Source organism: Labeo rohita, chromosome 23 (genome assembly GCF_022985175.1).
Source record: "Labeo rohita strain BAU-BD-2019 chromosome 23, IGBB_LRoh.1.0, whole genome shotgun sequence".
Taxonomy (NCBI): Eukaryota; Metazoa; Chordata; class Actinopteri; order Cypriniformes; family Cyprinidae; genus Labeo; species Labeo rohita.
In genome coordinates this window covers 11,385,082-11,409,621 of record NC_066891.1, presented here as the reverse complement: position 1 = coordinate 11,409,621, position 24,540 = coordinate 11,385,082, and the positions used below count along the sequence as shown (strand labels likewise).

General features: G+C 37.5%; 1 protein-coding gene across 1 annotated transcript in view; it reads right to left on the bottom strand.

The window, feature by feature from the left end:
* Positions 1-24,540, bottom strand: part of camta1a (calmodulin binding transcription activator 1a) — a 409,862-nt gene that overhangs the window by 341,630 nt on the left and 43,692 nt on the right.

Genomic DNA, 24,540 nt, shown 5'->3' with positions numbered 1-24,540 from the left:
GCCAGCCAACACTAGGATGTGAACAGCTATGTGGTACAAAGTAGCATGCCCGCTGATGTTCAAGGGGCCCAAAAGTATACCATTCCACACGTGTGATGGCATGAAGCTTCAGAGATGAATGTAAAGACATTCTGATGTATGGAAATTACTGACTCTCCCATAAGAAAAAGCTTCATGCACAATTCATGTCTGGAAATTAATTCACGCCTGCTTCTAATAATACAAACAGAAGCAAGTCTCTTTGTCATATGCGAACACCAATGCTCTAACAGAAACAATGAATCGACACAATGTTAGACATTAGGTCTCCAGTCGAGCGGCCATGAAGTACCACGCCGGGAATAATTCGGCTTATCTGGCCCTGAGGCATGACCACAGGGTAACATCTCCCCTCACTCTTACGCTCACCCTGAATCTCCTCTTTCTGCGCTTATTTGTATTCCGAGCCTCCGTGGACCATCACATAATCTGCGCTCCCATACCCCACTCCCTCGCTTCATCTTTGCTTTCTTCTACGCTTGCGTTGGTCCGGCCCCTTCTCTCAAATAAATTCATGGGATGTTCCCCCCTGAGTGCAAAAACAAAGCGGACGACCTTTGTTCACGAGTGTCATCTGCACAGCAGAAATAAATGAGATTTTAAAAGCCGCACTGCACGTACCAACTTGACGCACAGATACGGGGCAGATTGGATCTTATATAGGGCATTATTTTTAATACAGCCTCCAGTTTGGCTGCAGTTCATGTCCAATCCGAGGATGGCAGAAAAGGAGCTAATTGGTGCCATCTTACAAGGAGATGGCCAGGAGATGTGCTCGCATTCAGAGCTTCAGCTTGAAAACAAAAACACTTTTTTAGTTGTATATTAGAAACAAGTTTATGAGTTTAATAGCACTTTAACAGTGTCATGAACAGACTAAAATAAGTCATCTCAAGAAATCTCAAGAGTGTCAAATGTAAATCCAAATGATTGGTTAAAGGAGAAGTTTACTTCCAGAACAAAAATGTATAGATAATTTGCTCACCCCCTTGTCATCCAAGATGTTCACGTCTTTCTTTCTTCCGTCTTAAAGAAATTATTTTTTGAAGAAAACATTTCAGAATTTCTCTTCATATAGTGGACTATGATTGAACTTCCAAAATGCAGATTAAATGCAGCTTCAAAGGGCTCTAAAAGATCCCAGTTGAGGAGAAAGGGTCTTATCTAGCGAAATGATTGGTTATTTTCTAAAAAAAAAACTGACAATTTATATACCTTTAAACCTTAAATGCTCGTCTTGTCTAGCTCTGCGTGAACTCTCTGTATTCCGGTTCAAGACCGTTAGGGTATGTCGAAAAATTCCCATCTCATTTTCTTCTCCAACTTTAAAATCGTCCTACATCACTGCAGAAGTACCGACCCAGTGTTTAAGTAAACATGCAAAGAAGATCAAACGGCATTTACAAAAAAAGCTAAAACAGCGACGTAGGATGATTTTGAAGTTGGAGAAAAAAATGAGATTGAGTTTTTCGACCTACCCTAACTGTCATGAACTGCAATACACAGAGTTCACGCAGAGCTAGACAAAACAAGCATTTGAGGTTAAAAAGTATATAAATTGTAATTTTTTTTTAGAAAATAACTGATCATTTCGCTAGATAAGACCCTTTTTCCTCAGCTGGGATCATTTAGAGCCCTTTGAAGCTGCATTTAAACTGCATTTTGGAAATTCAAACTCGGGGGTACCATAGAAGTCCACTATATGGAGAGAAATCCTGAAATGTTTTCCTCAAAAAACATAATTTCTTTACAACTGAAGAGAGAAAGACATGAACATCTTGGATGACAAGGGGGTGAGTAAATTATATGTAAATTTTTGTTCTGAAAGTGATCTTCTCCTTTAAGAATAGCACAACAACAGTGTAGTTTGGCATCATGGCAAAATGCGTCTGCATTTTTAGTTAGAAACAAAATATACTCAGTTCTTTTATCAAACAAAGCTATCACAAAGCTTCAAAAGAACTGAAATACATATATCCACATATGGACAAGTTTTGAAGCTTTTTGTTGTTGTTTTGTTTTGTTTTCTGAGCTCAAAAAGCATCTTCATATGCTTGCATTGAATCACAGAAAAAGCAGTTTGGAGATTCTGCTAAACATTTCCTTGAGTGTTGTTTCTTTGTGTGAAAGAAATAAAGCCATACAGTTTTGGAATGATGTGGATTAGTAAATGACAACAGAATTCAAATTGTCAGGTGATCTATCTCTTCAATAGTTCACAGATTTCCAGAGTTAAACGCTCATCCTACACAAAGTTCTACACATTCCCTAGTCCTTGCAAATTGGTTTAATATGCTGGATAATTTAATAATGTTTTCAACCTAAAACATTAATATTTTCCAGCTTACTCATGTAGACTGCCCTCAAAAATCAACACAGAATATGTGGGGGGAAAAGGTCATTTTTGCCATACCTATAAAAAAATGGAAAGCCAGCAAATGTCATAAGAGCTTTCTTTTCAGCAAATGTTTGGTAAATATTAAATAAAGGGTATATGAAATAAGAGGGTATTAATAAAAGGGTTCTAGTAAACATACACTTAATTTGGGACCCAGGACCACAACCCTTACGAAAAGTTTATTCAAGTGCGCTATTAGTATACTTCTTTGAAACTAAAATAGGAAAATATACTTGTAGTATACTTTTTATGTACTTCTCAGATATGTGCTTTATATACTTCTTAGAAATATACTTAAAATGACATTTAAGTATACTTGATTTATACTTTTTTTATAGAAAATGTCTAAGTATATTTGAGCTGTACTTGTGCTCTGAGAATCTGTGTTTTCATTGTTATACGCTATTGTACATCATCTGTACAGAACTTCCAAAACACGAGTGAAGAAGAAACCGTTTCCGTGTAATCTAACACAATCGTCAGACATAAAACAGCATCAATACAACAGTCATGTAAAACTGTGTAATGTTATGGAATAAAATGTTGACCCATGAAGAGGTAATAATGACTGTCAAGCTTTGGGGTGTTGATCAACTCCATCAACGTTTTGATTATCAGGAATAGTCTTTTTTTTTAGAGTTTAGTTCAAAATAGAATGCATGAAACTAGAATCAAATGTTTTTGTTTACAAGCACATACCCTGTTCTTTCTTGATGTTCAGATATTCATAACAAAATATATACAAATTAATAACTAAATAGGGACATAGTAGTATACTTAAAGTGGGACATATAGTTCATTTAAAGAAAACTTAAAAGTATACCTGCAGTTAAAACTATTAAACTAGTAATTTACTGAGACTATACTTCAAAGTGTACTAAAAGTATTTAATTAGTAAACTATCAGTATACCTATAAGTTCACTTTTGCATACTTGCATACTGCATACCTGCAGTACAAAAACATAGATGTAAACTAGTTGTTTACTCAAAGTTTACTTCTGTTATACTGAAAGTATACTTTTATATACTAGAAAGTGGGCCAATTTAGTCCCAAGGAATATTGAAATAGTACATTTAAAAGTATACTACTAGTACACTGATATTTGTATACTTACTACATAAAGTACACTTAAAAATATACTTATAAATTTTACATAAGTATACTTAATAAAATAAGCTTGAAGTATACTTCTTTTTGGTAAGGAAAAACCAGTCATAAGGGTACATTTTTTTTAAAAATGAGAGTTATACATTATTTGAAAGGTGAATAAATAAGCTTTAAATTGCAGTATGGTTTGTCAGGATAGGACAATATTTGTCCGAGATACATCTATTTGAAAATCGGCAATCTGACAGTGCAAAAAAATCTAAATATTGAGAAAATCACCTTTAAAGTTGTCCAAATGAAGTTCTTAGCTATGCATAATTCTAATCAAAAATAAAATTTTGAATTACGGTAGGAAATTTACAAAATATCTTTATGGAACATGATCTTTACTTAATATCCTAATGATTTTTGGCATAAAAGAAAAATCAATAATTTTGACCCATACAATGTATTGTTGGCTATTGCTACAAATATACCCGTGCTTGAGAATAAATCATATTCAAACATTTCCATGCATAGTTTTTCTGTATTGATTGGATTTATTCAGGTCTACACCACTCTTTTTAAGCCGATCGGCATTTCATTTGGATCAAGCTCAATCCGATTGATTAAGGTGTTTATATAAAGGCGTTTCAATCCGATTGAGCCATCAATCAGATTCCAAACAGATTATTTGGAAGCGTGTAAACAGATTACACGTTAGTGCTAATTGTGGTCCTGCTACCTTTTCTGTGTTCCACCACAAAATAGAGTATCTCTAGAATCAATGGGTGACATTATTGCAATGCTGACATATTATAATGGGAATTGCCTGTCTGCTGAGAGCGACCTCATGCCCCGTCCGTACACTTCCTCTCCCAGAACATTGGCTGACAAGCAGAGCAGACAGCATTCAGTATTCAGCCAAACAAATGAGGGTCAAAAAGAGAAATCCCATCAACACAGGCCTGTTTCCTTGCACGGCATGTGTGTGTGTGACAGTTCAGCATGCTGTGAAGGTGAAGCTTCATACAGCAGGGGAGAGAGAAGCACTGATAAGGCAGAGCAAGGATACGCTTGACCCTGGACACACTTCACGTGACGGCTGCGGGAACGGGCGGCAGTAAATGCAAGAGGACCCGGCTCATCAAGGCAGGCAGACAGGCAGACAGAGATAGAGGAACACGTTCAGGGTCAGCTTGATGGGCACTTGTTAGTGCACCCTGGAGGGCAACTGTCGACACACTTGGACCACTGACTGCCGTACAGGACGTGGGACGAGGTGATGTTTCCCTCTCGTTTTTGAAAGAGATAAAAGCAGGAATAAATAAAGCTCGCATGACAGCGCTTATAGTGTTGCCGTGCACGTCCCTGTCTGTTATCTATTACAGTGCGCAGACGAGAGGTGACGTTTTCTTTGCTTAGACAAGCAAGACTATAGCACAGGGTGGCAACCTTCAAACTAACCTCTCACTCAGGCTGCCAACTTGCCTCATGTCTAAACTGGGCCCTCACACACTCTCAGACTGTGTATTTGCATTGCAAACATACAATTGAAGCTTCAGGGTTTGTCTGGAAGGAGTTGCCATACATCAAATTTTAATTACAGAATTACTACTAGATAACCAGTACATGCTGGAGTTGTTGATATGAGCCATGTAACGGTGTAATTACTGGCTACTGATTGTGCTCAAGCAGCTATAAATGAATTATCCAGCCTTCTATTTACGTCAACTTATAGATTTAGGCACTGCCTGTTGTGGAAGACTGGAGTGTTAGAGAGACACAAGAAACAAACAGGCCAATATGCTGAATTCACACATCTCACAGCAGCACACATTATTCTTCCTACCATCTCTCTCTCTCACTTGCTCTCTCTTCCCTTCACATAAACACACACACATATTGAGAGCTCAAAGAAACACACATTGGAAAAACAAAACAGAAGAGGAAGGATACATCATGGATCATTGTAAGGGAAGTATATACATGAGTATGTGTGTGTGTCATCAAACAATATGAATCCAATAAAAAAAATGGAAAACATAATTGGCAATTTAGTAATGAAAAAAGAAGGTTTAAATAATATACAGTAGGTACTCAGTTAATGCTGACTGTGCATTTAACATTTGTATACACTGGAAGCAAATGTGATGGTGCAAAACGAAATCAATGAGGATCTGCACTGGAAAAATCAGTTGGTGAACGTACAGTTTATATTTTTTTACATGCTGATTTTTTTTCCTAAATAACAGCCTGCAAGTTTATACTGTAAATAAATTGGCCAATTTTATATGCATTCCCATGGAAAATAAAGTAGAATTGAATTTTTTATTATTACATTTTATTTAAATATAATCATACTTTATCATTCAAAGGTTTGAGGTGAGTAAGGTTATTGAGAAATTACGTTATTGAGCAAGGATGCATTCATCTATAAAGTGACTTTTACGTAGTTAAAAAAAAAATACTGCTCTTTTGAACTTTTTATTCATCAAAGAATGCTAAAAAAGCTGTGTCATAGTTTCCTCAAAAATAATTTTAAGAACAAATAATTTACTCACCCCCTTGTCATCCAAGATTTTCATGTCTTTCTGTCTTTAGTCATAAAGAAATTATGGTTTTTGAGGAAAGCATTTCAGGATATTTCTCCATATAATGGACTTCATTGGTGCCCCGATTTTGACCTTCCAAAATGCAGTTTAAATGCAGCTTCAAAGGGCTCTAAACGATCCCAGCCGGGGAAGAAGGGTCTTATCTAGCAAAATGATCCGTCATTTTCGAAAGATAAAAATTTGTATTCTTTTTAAGCACAAAAGCTTGTGTAGCACAGGCTCTGGGATGCATGTCCATGATGCTACGAATTAGTAATGGGTTGTTCTTGAACGATTCTTTCATTTTGAACAAATCTTTAATGTGACTCAGGAAGAAGGAGTCGTCTCGGGGAGTGATTTGTTCTGTCATGCATGTGTCGAAAAATAATTTGCTGAACGAGACTCAAAGGTCCGAGTCGGTAAAATGATCCGAACTTCCCATCACTACTCCGAATCACGTGTAAGTTCATCGTCTGTGTACTGTGTATGGCGAAAAACTCCATCTTATTTTCTCCTACAGCTTATGAGGAGGACATCGCTGTACCTTTTTGTTTGTAAACAGCGTTTACAAACTTACTTGCACTTTCTTAGTCTTTGCGCATTCACTTTGTAAACACTGGGTCTATAGTTCCGCCTACGTTCCGCATGACCTTTCGACATGATTCAATAGTTCGTAATGTTGTGAATGCGCATCCTAGAGCCTGTGCTACATGAGCTTTTGTGCTTAAAAAGTATAAAAATGATGATCGTTTCACTAGATAAGACCCTTCTTCCTCGGCTGGGATCTTTTAGAGCCCTTTTAAGCTGCATTTAAACTGCATTTTGGAAGTTCAAAATCAAGGCACCCACGAAGTCCATTATATGGAGAAAAATCCTGAAATGCTTTCCTCAAAAATCATAATTTCTTCACGACTGAAGACAGAAAGACTTGAACATCTTGGAAGACAAGGGGGTGAGTAAATTATTTGTGAATTGTTGTTCCGGAAGTGGAGTTCTCCTTTAAGCTGTTCTCAACATTGATTATAATAATAAATATTATAATAATAAATATTTATTGAGCACCAAATCAGCATATTTGAATGATTTCTAAAGAATCATGTGAAACTGAGGACTGGAGTTCTGACTGCTGAAAATTCAGCTGTGCTATCATAGGAATAATTTTTTTTTAAAAAATTAAAACAGAAAACAGTTATTTAAAACTGAAGTAATATTTCACAATAATACTGTTTTCGCTACATTTTTTATCTAATTAATACGGCACTCTTTCAAAAACATTCCAAATAAATTTTGCAGACCACAAACTTTTGAACTGTAGAGTTTATGACAACAGATATTTTTGAATTATGTGCTTTTTCGTATAATTTTCTACAGGTTAATTATTGAAGAAGAAGGTAGCCTAAAGAGCGTGCTAAAACTAAAAACCTGTGCAGTCAGACACTTCTGTGAGGTGCCTAATGGACAACGGTGAAGCGAACCGCTGAAGAGATTGAAAGTGATACTGTAGAATCACTCTCTCTCTCTCCCTGACACGCCAAGTCTCTCTCTCACACGTCTGCCACAGTTTCAGTCGTGATCCAATTATGATATCGCAATGCATTGCGATGTGTATCGTTTTGGGGTAGTTGGTGATACCCAGTGTAGCCTTGAGCTTTCAGCTGATTGGTTCATGTTAAGTGAACATTCTGCGGTGAAGCTTCGATGATTCCAGCATCAAGACATTGTGGGGTAACACATCATCGGTTACTTCCAGTGCATGCACAGTGTAAGTAGCATTACATGGAATCTATAAAGAGAAAAATGGAAAAATGGTAAAAGAAACATAAAGGTGCTTTAAAATAAAAATGATATGGTTACCAAGAGTATGCAGGAGGTCATGGGTCAAGGTCAACATAAACAGGAAAACCGGTAAACATGGCAGCGGCATAGATGTGTCTGTGGAAATAAATATAATAACAAATCAGTGAATGAATCAGAAAAAAAAAAAAAAAAACTCAATAAAGCGATTCCACATGACCGAGTAATCCAAAGCTTCACTTTTGAAAACTCAAACAGCAGAATAAGTCTCACAGAATGTTTTCTGTTTACCACAGGATCAAGTGCACTTCTCTTATCCCCAAAGAGCATTGTGCATCCTGTTTTTATCCCTCGGAATAGACAACCTTAGGTGGGACAACAAACTCCTTGTCATTCTTTTTCATAGTTGCCTGTGCTTTTAATAAACGAAGACTCCCTGTAGAGAGCGGAAAATGTGAGTAAAGTATTCAAAAACTTAGACAGCATCTTTTTATCATCCTTCACTGAGGGGACGAGTCATAAATTACACTAGAAGATTAGGTGAATAAAACTGTATATGAGGACTGTGCTATCACATCTAACAAACACACACTTAGTGTTCTGGCACAAATGAACCACTAAGACATCTCCGAGGTGACATTTCATGCCAGCAGTAATTAACAGAACATGCACCCACCACCTATTCACAGAAGTGCATACTGATATGAAATGGATGGTACACGTCCCCTACCGAGAGGGCACACACGTACAGAGGTATTAAGAGGATCTCCAGAACAATGTAAAGAACGTGAGACACCTTAGAGCTCATTACAAAACTAGATTTTTACAGTGTTGAAGTTGCACTTGGCCATGCAAAATGTTAAAGATGATGTAAGAGTGTTGTGCATGGTTACTTGAGCATTGCTATGCATTTTTTTTCCTACAAGGCTTGCGAAAAAAAAGCTAAATAATTCTCAGTCTTTAAACGGAAATCAATATATGCTGTACCTTAATATTTAAAAGGTTAAAATTACGGTTCTTGATTGATTTTCAATCAGAGGAAGCATAATTGTAACCTTGCAGTCATTACAGCTAATTACATAAATAACGCTTAATACAACAACTGAAATACAATAAACATCTAATTAAAATGATCAAGGCATGTTTCCCCTACTGTTTTTACTAAATGCAAACAGGATTTATATTTAATTCTCCTTTTCATTCACAACAGCAATACTTTCCTGCATGAACTAATAAACTAATAAAACATTAAGTGATGATGCAAACAAAATGTTAATTCAATCATTTTTTATTTAAATGGACAGTTTCACAATACTAATCCTAACACTGTTTAAGCTACTGAATTTTGTGACTGAGACAATATTAAAACATCTCTCACATTTTCATACTCGAGTTACAAGAAAAGGGATTTGTTTAACAGATGACAGTCTTTGTTAAATGTAACCAATTAAAAACTTTATATTGCAGGGAAAAACATGAATTTCATTATATCAACCAGTCTTAGTTGCTAAGTGGTTTCATACTGGCCAAAATCAAAAGAGCCTAGTCTCTATTATGTTCTGGTCTCTAGATATCTATCCCCAAGAATTTGAAGCATCATTTTTTTGTTGTTGTTGTTGTGCACTGTAAAAAAAAAAAACGATTAAGTTGTTATAAGTTGTGTTAACTTAAAAAAAGTAAGCGTTCGTGCTAAGTTTACTCAACTCAAATATCCACGTTTTCATGTAGTACAACTTAACATTTCATGTTGACTAAACTTAAAATTTAAAGGCACGAACACTTAAAGTTTTTTTTTTTTTTTTTACAGTGTACAAATAGTGTAATAGTTAAAAAAAAAATGGGTAACATACACAAAAATCACTCCTTGAGAAATTGTAATAATGATGCCTTTGAAAAACCATATGCTGCAATGATAGAAGCGTCACCTCTATCAAATTTATATTGACATGAAAAAATCATTTTCCCCTCATCACCATCATCTCACTGTCATTGTCATTGTGTATTTGTTATGATCCTCTCCTGATTGAATTATCAAACACATAACAATCCGAGCCTGGGCTAAAGCAAATAATCTTTATTTCAGATTAAAAACCAAACATTAAAACTAAAGCTATAAACTAAAACCTTATCTGAGGTCATTGAGGACTTTCATCATCAAGAGAAATACAGAGAGCATGAGGTAAGCATGAATTTCAGTATCATGATGGGCATGGTGTAAAAGAAGTAAAGCTAAAAAGCTTTAAAGCATTTCAGAAGTACTAGTATGTCTCAAAAATTGTTTTCTCTAGAGTACATTATATCTATAAAAAAGGGAGAAAAATCTTGATCTGAAGATTCAGCTTTATCCAGCCTGGGTCAAGCGAATCACAGACCTTTCCACTCTCTCTTCGTCTATCACTGGTTGAAAGGGGAATAAAAAAAAAAGAAAAAAAAGTCTTTTTTTCCTTCACACTGCTTCATTTGGGTCAGGTTCACACTACTGCTCTGTCATTGCTTCAACGGTCAAAGACTACAGACAGCTGAAATGTGATCCGGCCCAAAGAAACTGGAGCACAGGAGAGGATGTGAGTGTGCAGCGGAGACAAAGCAATTCCAGCCCCATTAAACATGAGCTAATCATCAAAGACAAATTACACTTCAGTGGGATATGTAAATTCCAAATGAGATGCAAGTCATCAAAAGATATGCACAATTATATTTGGTAACTTCAAATGGAAGGAGTCTACTTTCAAACCTAGTTTCCAGACAATGGCACAAGCCTCCCTGATTGTATTAATGGGCTTTCTGCACATCAGCCATGACACGTACCTTCGCCTGCAATCTATTTCTTCTTCGATGGATTATTCTCCCCATCAGATGAAATGCAGTTAGTTTAAAATGGAGAAGCACGCAGACACAATTACCCATTCTATAGGGACTCACTAAAGAGCTGATCGATACACATAGTATAGCAAGTTCAATTCCTTTCCTTTGCCCAAAATATTTATTCAGAGAATGTTCCGCAGGGATCAAAACTATTAGATTCAAACAAAGTGTGCCCACGAATATTGTCTTTAGAGAGCGAGAGAGAAAGAGAGCGAGAGCATGAAAGAGAGATAAAGCGACAAAGAGAAAAGAGAGAGAGAGAAATGCAATGAAATGCACATTCCTGCATTCATTCCCAGTCTATCAATAACAGAAGTGACACTATATGTGCCGTGAGGAAAAGGATATTGCACGAAATTGCAAGTGCGGTGATAGGAGAACAAATTAGAGAGAATGAGAGTTTAGTGAAGGTCAGAACTCGAGGGGAAAACAGCAATGTTGGCACAGCACCTCGAGAGACGCGACTGATGGCTCACCTTCGACTCTGAGACGCATGCACCCTTACATCATTGTTCTTAAAAGCACCGTTCAGTCTATAATATCTGTCAGACACCTTGCAGGGGCCGGTTTTCCACATGATATTTCAAACGGTCGGAGTTATTATATACCATCTGAGGTCAAGCTGATAGATTTAAGATTCCTTAGTTGAAAACTTATAACCTAAAAGCTATTTGATGCCTCTCCCCACATCCACATCCACCACCATCACCACCCACAGCCTCAATCCCCTGAAAACATGATGGGGCTTATCAAGGGAGAACAGCATGCAGATACTGTCAGACCTGCTTTCAAGTAATCCTTATTAAAAAACTGAGATTTTCACGCCAAAACGAACGGTCCCTCCCCGTCTCCTTCCCACTGGGCCTCACAAGGGTGCCCACGTGCCTTTGTGGGTTCTATCGATCTCTTTAGGCATTTGCTGCCTTTAAATCAAAGGACAGGTGTATCATATTACTACACTGCTTTAAATCACTCAATCTGGATGTTCCTGTGGAGATGAGTAGAGGAGCTTCCATCCAGCCATGTTTGGAAAGGTCAGAGAGAGGTATCAAAGAGGTCTGCATTCTGAAGCTCAGCTTTTGACACCCAAAGCCGTCTATCAAATAGAGGTATTTGGTACAAGATTTTCATTTCTGTATGTCAAAAGAAGGCAGGTGCATTCAAATTCTTATTCAGCAGCTGAAACGCCTGCATAAAAACGTGCTCAGACACTTCAGTGGGTTCTGAAGAACGCGAATGAGTGTCAGCCTGAAGGACGGAGGCTGATTATCAGTTATTAAATATGTACAGAAACAGTTCTTTATGCAAGAAATCTATTTGGTTTTGGTGTCCTTGATAATTTAACATTCTTGAAATTGAGTCTTTTGTCTGTACAGGCGCCGGTAAAACCTTGTGTTCTCCTTAGGAAATCTGCATCATTTAAAGAAAGTTCCACTAATCAAAACAATGAGTTATACAAATATTAAAATTTGAAAGAGTGGTTTACCAGGTTATTGTAACAGACTACGAATGCTGAAAAATATCCCCATTAACACCCAGTATATTGTTGCACTTCATATTCCGTTCCCTTTCATTTTCAATGAAATCTGTAAAATAGGGAACTATAGTAATAATAATAAAATGTATTATTGTCATTATTATATTCCTCTCTTTTACATGAAGAAAACAGATGCAGATCCTAATAATCTGTTGCAAAAACAAAACAAAACAAAAAAAGTTACCATAGTGAGTTCCACTTTCTCATAGACGTTTCGATAGTCCAACGCAGCCTCAGGAACGGAGGGGACCCCAGCAAAGGCCCTGCATAGGGCATAGTTCCTAGCCTATATTGGAGCTGTCACATGTGTGTTTGGAGCTAGGAGGCAGACAGGCAATTTTAGCAATGTAGTGAGAATCAATACCCTATCACAGTCCTTGTGTGGAGTGCACCATCCTTCAGAGGCAGCGTAATTTATATTGTTTTTGCCCCCATGCAAACAGCCCAGAGAGGGAATACAAGCTTAGCACAAGTAGATGAGCAATGTCTTCACAGAGGGTCTCATCACACGACATGGATGAGAGTTAATGTGCAGTGTCTCTTACCAATGCAGGTCTTAAATACCCAGGATACATCACTTTATATGGAGCTAAACGCGCCGCTCAGCGGGGAATGCTTTGCCAGTTGGTTTCACTGATATTGGTGTTGTTCGCTAAAACGCCCAGACTTGGCTTCAGTTGTCCCTTCATTGTTTTCTGCCTCTTTCACAAAACTGTAATTATTAGAGTTAGTCTCTTGTCAGGGCTTGTCTATCAGTAGGCATGGATGCATTTCTATTAAGGGTTTAAAATAGACTATTGTTCCATCAAAAAGTTTGTGATGCCTCTATTATGTCTGTTCAAAGGAAAGCTGGAATTTCTTTCTGCGATTTGCATATCCATTGTGGGAGAACATCTGAGCAGGAATGAAAATAAATGAGATGCCGCAACGATTTAAATTGGCTTTATCTGGACATTAGCAGGGACAAAATTAGAGTGTTTTCTCATGGAAGCCTGCATGCACAGATGTCCAAATCTGACAGATACAACACCTCATTCAAACTATTGATCATGCCTCTCAAAAAAGAAAAAAACATTTGTTTTTGGTCCCAAACAAATTAAACTGCCTCCCAAAAACTCCAAGTGAACAAAATAGTATTCTGCTTGGTCATTTACAGCCGGCATTGCACTCTTCTTATAATTGCTTTGTGGTGTTAATGAACCATGTGATCTTGCATTAGCTTGTATGAGACTACAATAGCCTCCCTGAAACCAGCAAGCCAATAATTTAGTTGATTCCATCTCATCTACCAGGAACAATATTCAGACACCCAACGCTAGAAATCAGCAAGACCTGAAGGGAGTAAAAAGTTACCATGGTAGCACGAGAACCAAAATCTCTGCTTGTTGACCCAGACCAGCAGGTGTCTCAGAATCAGATCAGGGCAAGAGATGAGGCTGTTACCGACCCAATCCCAGCATTAAAGCCAGGATCATAATGGAACTGATAATGATACAGCCATTCTGCCTGCAGACACAGGGTCTGCACACCATCCAGCCTGCCTCTGTCTGCTTATCAATCTTATCAATTTTTTTTATCCCACTCACACAACTTTTGCACACTTATAAGGGGAACAACTAACTCTCCAGGTGGTCCAAATATTGTAAACAGACAGTGCCAAGCCAGCAGACTTAATTTAATGCTGGCCTCTCCTTCTTTCACCAGTGCTCTAAAACATACCAAAGTCTGAACCCAGGGTAACCCTTTGGCCGGAGAGTCCACCTGCTTGTTCTGAAGACTTCATCTGATTCTATGTGAACATAAAACAACACAGCCTAATACAGTACGTATCATTTGGCTTATGATCTCATGTGTCTCTTCAGTAAATAGTAGGGCTGCCATCAACTAAAGATTTTTCTGGTCAGCTAGTAGTCATTCATTTTAAGCATTAGTCAACTAATCATGTTTATTAATAAACTTTAATTGCCTACATAGACTAATAGGGCCTCAAGCGCACACATAAAGCTTGCCACAGCACACCAGCAGAAGTAATGATTATGAATGTGTCAAGGAAAAACAGTAAAGAGGGTACATTAACTTAATAATTTAATAAACTAGTGCTTTTTTTGTTTTCGTCTTACGTCGGCAACACTGACTTGTCAACTCCGAAATAGTGAATGTTAGTGTTGGGCGATATGCTCAATTTTCATATCATCCTATCGTCAGCCTCTGAGATCGCCGATACACAATATTATCGTGCTAAGTTCTTTAGTTATTTACTTACTTAGTTTCATTGCCGGCAAATGAACCAACACTAGCATAAGGCTAAAAGCAGCCTAATGTTTTCAATAGGACTTAATTTGTGTTTAACATGATAACAACTTAATAGAAATATTGTAAGGTACTAATGCTTCAATTTCTTTAGTTATTCTAAAAGCAGCTACAGAAAATGAGCAAAGAACATTAAGCCTACATTATCAAAGAACATCATCACTCACTAGCTTAGCCTAGCGCAAGTTTAGTGCCTTTGTGTTTATACCAGCCACCTTGCGGCAAGTTTCTGAAGCGCCCCAGAAGCGGCTCTCTGCACTGCATCGCTGAAGTTAGGCACCTAGTCTATTTTTGATGGATAATATTAATAATCGTTTTGCTATCGTCAAAGGCATCAACAACAGGCAATATCTCTGATTATCGTCAATACACAATACTACCGTCTATCGGCACAACCCTAGTAAAGGTTTCATAAGGATTACATAATCTGAGAATATTTGTTTTCCATTTGAATTGGTTCATTTAAAAGTAGACATTTCGCTCTCTATAGATATATTTTTTCAATGTCTGTAAGGCAAGAACACACAGAGTTTCAAAGTGACGCACTCAACTTCACAGAGACCAAGAAAGTGCATCCTGTTTGCTTTGATTTGCAAAGTTATTGTAAGGTCACATAAATAAACGTAGAGTCTTTACTTATTCAAAAGATGTATTATGTATACTCTTATTTGTATGATCAAAAATGACAGAGTATTTTAAGAGCAAGTGACCACACCAGCGCCTCCATCTGTCAAGCAGTAAGCGCACTACTATTCAGCTTCCACACTCTGCACAGACACTTGAACAGTGACATTTTTCAGTTAACATTACACTGAGCGACCATGTAGCTACCAAGTTGCTACTATTTGCATATTTTAGAATATAAGCCATATGATGTTGATGAATGATAGGCAAGTGTTTGGATATCCTGCCCAATGTACTGTATTACCACATAGACCAGCCATTAATGAACTGTCTGTCACGGACTGCGTGACTTTGCCACTTCCTGTGGATTTTTTTCCTCCGACAAAGCGACTAAAAATTTTGGTAGACCAAACCTAACCTAACGGTTAGCTGACTATTAGGGGGCAGCCCTAGTAAAGAGTTTTATACAAATTGTGCAACATAGTGTCTGGAGTTATACACTCCTCTTCGCTCACTCTTTCCTCATAGAGCAATCTATGTAAAGTTTACAGTGTAGTGAATAATTGAGTTACTGAAGAAGTCAGCAGTTTTGAACACAGTATATGCATGAATGCGTAAAACGCCTCTCACAGCAGCGGCAGGATGTCATGATAGACATGAGCAGAGGCAAAATGTCCTGTTTCCCATCCTCACTTTCCATTCTGACAGCTACTCTCAGTTGCTGTGTAAGAAAGTCTCCTGGCATCATGCTGACGCTTACATTACTACTACAGATGCATTGAATATTGACTATATTGTCTGAACAATTGGATCAGATTTCATCACTTTGCAAAATGACAGTGTGGAATAGTCAGTCCTAAAGAGCAGATTTAAAAACCAAATCTGATTTGTGTGCAGTATAAAGGCGGCCTGTGATATTCTGGTCCCTAGATATAGCTTGAATGACAAAGATTAGTGATGTTTGGCTTGTTTCATAAGACGTCTGCACAGACATGCCTTGTTACTATCTCTAAGGTGAAACACTGACCAAATCACAAGTGCACATTTTAACAATATACACAAAACCAGTCAGGCATTTGTTCAACACTTGGGCTGGAGAGAAAACATGCGCATTTACAATCCTTTCACATTCTCCAAACGGACCAATTTGCATCTGTCTTGAAACCACAACCTGAGAGTAAGAAACTGTCAACCTCCCTCTTACCACGCTAATGACTCAGAGACCAAAGTCAACTTGAAAGCCTCAAAATAATAATCATTATTCATCATGTCAAGGAAATAAATTAAATCTGTTGACTATACGACGTGTTGAGATTTATAAAGGAAGAAAAAGGGAGTAAATAACGAGAATTTTCTATATCCTACCCTATGTATGGCATAAATTAAACACACCTTAACCTTCCATTTGCCTTTAGGGCACAGCTGATTGGCACTGAATCATATGTAACATTCAGAGAGGAATAAACAACCAAGGACTAACTCTGATCAAACAGCACTTCCTCTGTTCTCTCCCCTGACAATATGTCTAAAACCTGCATTTAATTCAGCAACTTGCAAGCGCTTGCCTTGTCATGTGTAAAAAGGAAAAAAAGAGACCGTATCAGTGTACAGATGCCAAAATATAAGATGCTACAAGATGTAGAAACACAAACCAATATTTCCTCTGCTGATACAAATATACATTCTACCATCCGGTGCGCTGTCTAATGTCAACAGACAGAACAACCACAGAACACAGAACAATCAATGACATCTTGGCAATGACTCTAAAACACCCACCTCACGAATACACACACAGACCTAGATAAGGCCAAACAAAAGAAACAGTTCAACTAAAAATGAATGCGAAAGCTAAACTTGCAGTAGTTTCCATGTAATTGAAGCAGCATAAAAGTGGTCTGTGCATGTGCGCAATATTCTTCCAAATTCATACAAAAGCTTAGTGCAGAACAGATCAAAATTTAAGTCAATATTAATTTACATTTTTGTGAGAGATTTGCAAATGTAATCGAACCATGGTTCGAATTTTGACTCAGATTCATTGAAACAGGACGCAAAATAACTGTTCTTGCTTAGTAACATTACCATTTCTCTCATAAATAGGTCAAGGAGAATTAGTGCGGATATGAAGATGTTATTTTGTGAAAATGACAAAATTTGGCAAGCTATTGTATGACTTGGCACAAAAGCTATATAGATCACTGTTTAGTTAGTTATGCCTTTTTGAAGCCTGAAAGCTTCACTCTACATTCACTGTAATTTAGCTGGGTAAACCTGTTTTGTGTGAAGATGACGCAAGTGGGTTGCTCTTATTTATGTGCGTGTAGGTGGATATTTGCATGTGCACATGAATATGTGAGCAAGTGTTTGTGTGTGTGTTTGTGTACCGTCCAGATGGAGCAGGGCATCGCTGCACAGTATGAGTGCCCGTGGTACGAGCTGTCATAGATTGCATGCACCTGCCCTGCACACATCAGCCGTTCCCACTTTCTCTCATTCTGGAGCCACACTGTGAGCACTTCAGCACTGGAGAACAGCCTCAGAGAGCCAGTTTATCTATCAACGTAAAATTACACACAGCCTTGCACTGAACCCTCAAACACTGCTGGATTCCAAGTACAGCCTCAATACATCACTTTAGTAGAATTAAATATATGTCACTATTAACAAAATTTACATTTTAGCTTGTTTTGTACCTTTCAAACCAAGTTTTTCAAAGTGAAGAGGTCAAAGTTAGGTAAAACCAAGTTTTCAGTTTTTCAGTCTGTGATGTTACTCTAAATTTGGGGTGGGCAGTAAAAACAGCCTACTTGGCAGAGGATATTTTATTATGGATTTGATAATTGGACATTGGTTGCACACCATACACAGGGGTTAAACTGTAACACAAGGCCTATCGTGTTTCCAAATGTAGAGAAAATTACACTGTTTTATAACCTAGCGAGCAGATACTTCTGAATCAATTAAAATCCCCAAACATGCGGTCTAGATAGGCATCTCACAAAATTTTTTAGGTTTGTCATACTAAATACTAGCTTATTAATCAATGCACAAGAGCTCCAAAAGGTTACACGCTTCAACACCCTTCATAATTATGTACAGTATCTTAATCACATCAGATGTATGAATTACTCCTCGTTTTCGGAGCATTAATAATGTTAAGTATTCATATTCAAATGTGTCTCGGTTCAGGCGTGAGGCGACAAGATAAATGTGTGTATGTGTGTTTACATTCAAGAGCAGAAGATGCGGCTTGAGGTGACCGGGTTTCAACGCAACTTTTCAATCTAGCCACCCCGTCTGCGTACACAGTGTTGGGTCTATTGCACTTAAGTGTTCCATCACTAAATGCTATCCAGAAGGCACTGGAGGAAACAGGCCCATTACAGGTAAAAATGAAAGAAAAATCATTGTGCTGTGATTGATGGGCCCATTCCCTCAGAGATAAGCCACTGCTTCACTCTCAAGAACTGCAACTGACACAATTCTTCTCAGCGCCATATGGGTTATTATATGTAATTCGCTCAAAATTACACTTTTATATTCCAAAATATATAAATAAATAAAGTGCATCAACAAGCAGAGGACAAGGGCATGTGGTGTCTGGGAGAGGAGAGACAGACACAAATTTACTTTTAATTCATTGTTTGTTTTTACCTTAATACCGAGCGATGTGACGAGAATAAGAAAAATCAGAGGCTTTAATAAGATGCCTGACTGACCTTGAGAAGTCTGAAGTTCTCTGTTTGTTGGAGTCAGGAGATGAACTGCCATAATAAAACTGCTACTAATTCATCTATAATCTCTTACCCAAACACAAAGAGAAAAGAGTAGAAAAAAGCAAAAGAGCAATTTTAAACTTCATCTTGGAGAAGGACCTCCTGCTGTAGTGAACCACTGTTCATTTAAGTGGAGGGATTGTTCTCAGGCTCTGCATTGTTAGAACAAACTACAGCTGCTCTGTGCATCACAAATCCACCTTTTTCCTGAATAACAAATGAGTGCCATAGTGATGGATTCTAGCTTTTATTTGGGTGCCCTCATCTCCTGGTCTCCATAGAAATCCATGTTAAAACAGGGTAAAAATATCAACTGAATTAACTAAACTGAAACTTGAACTAAATATAAAAATGTGCGCAGGGTTAAGCTGTGCTGTTGTTGGCTGCCACAGTAACAGCAATACTTGTTTGTGTACCAGCAACTCATGTTCATGTTGGTACTGCATAAACGATGACAAAAACGAGCATGGCTTGCAACACTTAAGTTAAAACACTGTGTGAAATAATAAAATAAAATGTTAAAATAATGTGTGCTTTTGGCACTGATAACCTTGTGGTTAGCGTGCCGACATATAGCGCAACTGCGCTCGCGGCGACCCGAGTTCGAATCCTGTCTCGAATCCTAACTTCATTTACCTCACATCAGCCTCCTTTGTTACTAAAACAACATCTAAAAGACATGAAACATGTATGTGACCATGGACCATAAATTTAGTCTTAAGTACCACAGGAATATTTGCAGCAATAGTCAGCAATACTTTGTATGGGTCAAAATTATCCTATCCTAACAAACAAAGCTAATTTATTCAGCTTTCAGGTGATGTACAAATCTCAATTTTAAAAACATTGACCCTTATGACTGGTTTTGAGGTCCAGGGTCACATCTGTTGTAGCTCCACCATTATGATTTTCTTATTCACAAGCCAGCAAGTGATCAAATTAAGACTAAACAACAAACATTGTTACTATAGGTATCCACTATTGACCAATGAATTTCTATGATTTTTCCAGTCATTCCTGATTACTGGATGTACTGATTTTCAATACTTCCATTTGGATGTCAGCTATTCATAGAACTTATAGATATAAACGGTTACATTTTTACATTTAAATGTCTTCAGTAGCAAAAAAATCCTCCTGAGATTTGAATCCACCACAAGTTCCTAAACTCTAAACAGAATCATTTATAGCCCAGAAAAAAATTGATATTCACTACAAAATTTCATGAATTCACCATGACGGTTCCAGACCTGGAAATCACAATTTTAAATTTCCTTCATATTTCCACTTTTTCTATGACCACTGTAATCCTGTAATACAGAAACATCAATGCAGAAATCAATGTAGTCTTCAAAGTAATATTTGTCAAACTGTCTATATTCAAAGCCTGACTACATTTTTTGCTAAATAAAAGATCTGAGCACATTATATTTTTATTTATTTATTTTTATAAAAATAGAAACAGTTAAGAGTTTACTCTCAAAAAACAAGTCAAACTAGCACATCAATATTTCATCAAATTTAGGCCCAGATAAAAACATACAGAGCAGTTTGTCTCTATTTGGGCTCCAGACTGGCAAAGCAGGTTTAATCAAATGTTACTTCAGAGGACTGTCACTGACAGTGAGTGACACATTTATCCCGTCTGTTATGTAAGCCAAGCTTCCTGTGCAAAGCTCAATTCCGAAAAGAATGAAAAAAAAAATCTTTCTAGGTTTCTAGGGTTTTTTCTACTCTGTTCAAAGTTCCAGGAAACTAATTTCCTTGACAGACAAGCGCTCTATAATAGATGGAACACTTCCCACACATTAAAAGAATGGAGTTCCAAAACAACAAAGACAGGAGCCGTTTTAAACATCCAATCTCACATTTCACATTGTCACACTGCAAAACACTCTCATCAAAGGCCATTGATTTTCCATTCCACAGCAAATGATGATTAAGGCAAATCAGGCCTTTGTTTCATAGCTCAGAGTCTTCATTTCTGAATTTAGTGGCACTCTGGGTATTTCCTGCAATAAGGCTGCTGAGAATATAAAAAGAGGGCTTGGAAGAAACATCTGATGCCTCTGTCACTACAAAAAAAGCAGTTTTTCAACAGCTGACACTGATGCTTATATGAAATGTGGTCCATGTAATGCAGATACACACACACAAATAATAATAGTAATAATAACACATAGCTCATATGAGCTCTCATGCCTGGGAATCTCCGGTTTGGTGCGTTACTGCCAGGGGAGGAACATTTAAACTACACTTGAACCTTTTGCTGCTCTGCCCTCCAGGCTGGGTGACCTTAAGAGCTAATGCTACAAGACCACAGGACATCAGGTTGCACATACAACATCTTCTACAGACTTCAATTATTGCAGGTCTCCCCTTTAGCCCACCTTCCTTGGTGGCTAATTACACTTCCTTTAATAAAGCTGCCTACAGACCCTGGATTAGCCTCTGAGCGGGGAACCGCCTGCAGTCTTCTCGTCCTTCAGAGAAGCCCGGAAGCAAAGAAGCTCCACACGGATGAGCTCCATCCCAGGAGTTCACACGAGCCCCCGTCATCACGCTTGTTCTTTGAACTATCTGCTGAAATCAAGCCGTCAGACTTTGCCGTATAACCAAAATAAAAAATAAATTTGCTTCACAATTTAAATACGCAAGACCAATTGCTTTGATGAATGGGGGTCACCGTGTTACAGCTGCTTGTACTAATTGCACTGTTTTATGAGTTATTACTCTCTAATTCCTCTTCCAAAGTCACGTTAATGCCGCCCTGAGTATATCTCATATACGGCTGAGTAATGAGAGCAAGACTTTCATGCTCATTGTAATCATTCGTCTGCTGCAATCACTTCCTCCATTGCTTGCAACATGGGCATTTTATTCCTAGATCTATCTTTTATATGGGGACCAGGGTGATTTATGCTTTAGTAAATAACCATTAGCTAAACATATTATATTACAACAGGTCACTTAAACCTTACAAACATTCTAGAGACAATAAGAACTTTATCATCATCTGATGATAATTATTAGTGTCAATGAAATCAGCACTAATCAAATGCTGGGATAAGACAGTATGACAAAACTACACCAGTCGACTTCATTGCGTTTAAACCAAGCACAAATCTGTAGACTTTTCACACTGTTGTTTCTGAGGAAAATCTGGGGAATTCTGTGGATTAAAACAAGTAAAACAAGTTCAACAGAGCTGACAGTATTACACTCTTATTGGTAGCTGAAAGCATTTTCATATTACTCAAAATATTTCATAAACACACCAGCAGAGTGCTGTTACAATTATCCTAAACTCTTTTTATGCAGAGTTCTAAACAATCAGATTAGAGGTCGGCCTGGTTTATAAAACCAAATGTTTTAAAGTTCAGATGTATTTTTGCACTCTTTATAACATCAGTTTGAGAAAAATAATAATAAAAAAAAACTTCTGTGAACTCCGGCGAAATGGATATCAACATTATTCTAAAGATACTAAGCTTTCAGGAATATGGCAGTTTTGTTCTTTCTGTCATAGTGATTTAGTCAAAAACCAGCGCTGTGATGCTGCCGTCAAAACTCTATAGCATTTGTTGTGCTAATCTAGGGAGAAATGGAGAAGCATAGCTGTGTGGCACAGCAAGGTTCTAGTTTTCAGAGGAAAGAAGCACAGCTTGCCTGGAGTAAAAGTTCTCTCGATGGACAGATGGGAGGACAGCAAAGCAGTTTTGTAGTCTATGTCCTATTGATCTTGTAAAAATAAAATAATAAAAATAAATACATTAATAAAATAATAAATAAAATAAAATAAAATAAAATAAAATAAAATAAAATAAAATAAAATAAAATAAAATGGTAACACTTTAGTATAGGGAACAGGTCTCACTATTAACTAGTTACTTATTAGTATACCTATTATTAACATATTTGGCTGTTTATTTGTACTTATAAAGCACATATTTTACATTCCTAATCCTACCCAATACCTGAATTTAACAACTACCTTACTGACTGTTAATAAGCAGCAAATTAGGAGTTTATTGAGGCAAAAGCTGTAGTTAATGGTTTGTTAATAGTGAGAACTGGATCTTAAAATAAAATAAAACAAAATAAAACAAAACAAAACAAAATAAAATAAAATAAAATAGAGAACAAAGTCACATGATCCAAAACTGGTGTGAAATATCACCAGCTCAGCTCGTCATTCCCGTTTTACTCCAAACACAAGTCTCAATTCTTCTCTCAGACAGTGATTGTCTTTTCTATTAAGAGACTCCTGTAGATATTTTTTCCTTAATCCTATCAACTAATATGAAGTTGCTGATCCATGACTGTCTTGAAGGTTATCTTGTGTGTGATTCACACCCAATGGTATCTATTATTTACATGGTAGTCCACCCTGTGAGGGAGATGCACACAAACAGCCAAAATTTCCAGTCTATGGGTGAGCATCCACATCAGATAATACGCCTGACTGGTTCTGGGAGGACATGGAGCTGAAATTCACATCCCTTCCCTATATAACAGATTATCATCCTTAACAGCTGAGAAAGGATATTTGCGGTTTAAATCAGAGGTTTGCTGCCGTAACGCCTGAGGGAGCCGTTTTTCGAGACCGTTGTTTGTCAACAAACAAGCAAATGCCTTTGAAAGCTATGTTTTAAGCAACAACATTTTGTAACAGGAAACCCTAAGGACATTTTCTCTCTGAAGTGCAGCACTTGTATGTAAGTAGAGAGAAATTTCAAACAATAATGCAGGACTTATTTTCAGCCATAATATCCTGTAGTTCGACAGGCTACCATTCATAACAGTGCGCTCTTTCAAAAAAAAAACTAAAGAACATTCACTTGTTGCATTAGCGTCTTTTACCTTCCTCTAATTACGGAGACATTAAGCTTATTCGCAGGATTAATAGCAACATACGCTTCACTGGAGTCAGAGGCCAGGTATTAAAAAGCACTAATATTTACAGAGAGACTCAGAGACCTCACAGCAAATGTGTTGATAAGCACCTCCGACAATAACACCTCTCTCCATCCACACAATCAAACATCAGTTCACACATCATTTGTGCCTATGTGTTACACAGACTAATCTACAGGCTTTGCCAGACCCTTTGGCCTTGATGGGAACGTGTGAAAAAAGCGCAGCAATTACGTCGGCTTTTAGCAGCACTGGGCCCATTTAATAGAAGTGTGATGGTGACATTTATAGAGGTATGGAGTTCTGCCTCTTCTGTGAGCTTGTTCTAATCTACACAGTATTGGCAGCTTGGCTCACTCATTCAAAAAGTCAGCATGTCAAACAAGCAGCGGGAAAACATGACGTGTTAACAGGTTGTGGAGAAACTAGAACATCGCGTTCTTCGTGGCTCGCTTCACTGCGAAGTTCTGCCACACAATTACACAGGTCAGCAAAATGAAAGCCTTTATAGAATAATTATGCATGGCTGTCAATCAAAATAACAGTACTGGTCACTCAAATAACAAATTACAAGTCTGTCTTAGGTCATTTCCCG